This window comes from Chiloscyllium punctatum, chromosome 16 (genome assembly GCF_047496795.1).
Source record: "Chiloscyllium punctatum isolate Juve2018m chromosome 16, sChiPun1.3, whole genome shotgun sequence".
NCBI lineage: Eukaryota > Metazoa > Chordata > Chondrichthyes > Orectolobiformes > Hemiscylliidae > Chiloscyllium > Chiloscyllium punctatum.
The window spans coordinates 58,904,672-58,906,162 of NC_092754.1; the positions used below are offsets into that span (position 1 = coordinate 58,904,672).

Genomic DNA, 1,491 nt, shown 5'->3' on the forward strand with positions numbered 1-1,491 from the left:
TTTAGCCATTCTTTTCTCGTTTTATATATATATATATATATATATATATATATTTATATAAACTTTTGCTCTCTGTCTTTATAGTCCGTGCTAGTTTATTTTTCACATTTTCTATATTACTTTTCTTTCTAGCTCTTTTGTGGCTTTTGGTTGACCTTTAAAGTTTTCCCAGTTCTAGTTTCATGCTGTTTTTGGCCTCTTTGTACACCTTTTCTTTCAATTTGATTTTCCAGAAAAGCAACCCAATTCTGCAAGCATTTCACATACTCTTTCTTCTTGCGACGTCACTCTCGAACTGCTTCCCTGTTTTTCATGAGGCGGATTTCATGTTTACGAGTGGTTTCTTCAGCATTCTGGGGCTGGCTTTGCAGGACTGGTGAAGATGCCATAACCATTCCCTGGCCAGCAGTGGAGTTACGAGTTATACGGATCTGATAGGTTTGGACATCTCCAGCAGCACCTTGTACAAGCACTTGGCTGCCCGACACAAAGATTTGTTGTCCATCAGGGCTCTGTACAATGGCTGCTCCAACCTTGGCTGTAGCTGCGTTAGTCATTGTTAGTGTCTGTAGTCCTTGCAATTCATCTGTAACATTGTTGGCCAGCTGAATTGCTCCCTCCGTGTAATAGCAATGTATTGTCCACTGCTAGTTTGATAGATGTGTGTCTGCATCGTCGTTGTAGCAATAATGAGACAGTCTCTTCTTCTGATTTCTCCTCATCGATTTGTTGGAACACTGGGGGTGATCAGAAGAAAGTTCATTCAGGATTTTCCTGTATGAAAGCCGACTCGATAGAATTTCTCTACGTTTCTGAGAGTCAGTCATGCTATCCACAGAGTCCTGGAAGTCCTCATTTTCAAGTATAGTAGAAATCTGAACAGTCTGAACTTGAGGGGACTGCATGACTGAGGACTGAGCTGCTTGGATAACTCCTTGGACTCGAACAGTCTGCCCATTCGGCAATTGCACTAAAGTTACTGCTGGGCCTGTTGATTGGATCCCAGGCACGGTTATCTGCATGATCACATTATCTATTAATGATCTGGATGAAGGGACTGGGGGCATTCCAACGAAGTTTGCTGATGATACGAAGTTAGGTGGACAGGCAAGTAGTACTGAGGAAGTGGGGCGGCTGCAGAAGGATCTAGCCAGTTTGGGAGAGTGATCATGGAAATGGCTGATGGAATTCAATGTGAGCAAACGTGAGGTCTTGCACTTTGGAAAAAATGAATACAAGCATGGACTACTTTCTAAACGGTGAGAAAATTCATAAAGCCAAAGTACAAAAGGATCTGGGAGTGCAAGTCGAGGATTCTCTAAAGCTAAACCTGCAGGTTGAATCCATGATTAAGAAAGCGAATGCGATGTTGTCATTTAGCTCAAGAGGGTTGGAATATAAAAGCAGCGATGTGCTATGGAGACTTTAAAAAGCTCTGGATAAGCTCCATTTGGAGTACTGTGTCCAGTTTTGATCCCCACACCTCAGGAA

General features: G+C 42.4%; 1 pseudogene; it reads right to left on the bottom strand.

Annotated features, from left to right (window-relative positions):
* Nucleotides 1-284: 284 nt before the first annotated feature.
* LOC140486829 (cyclic AMP-responsive element-binding protein 1 pseudogene) lies at nt 285-1,067 on the bottom strand (annotated as a pseudogene).
* Between the last annotated feature and the right edge of the window lie 424 nt (nt 1,068-1,491).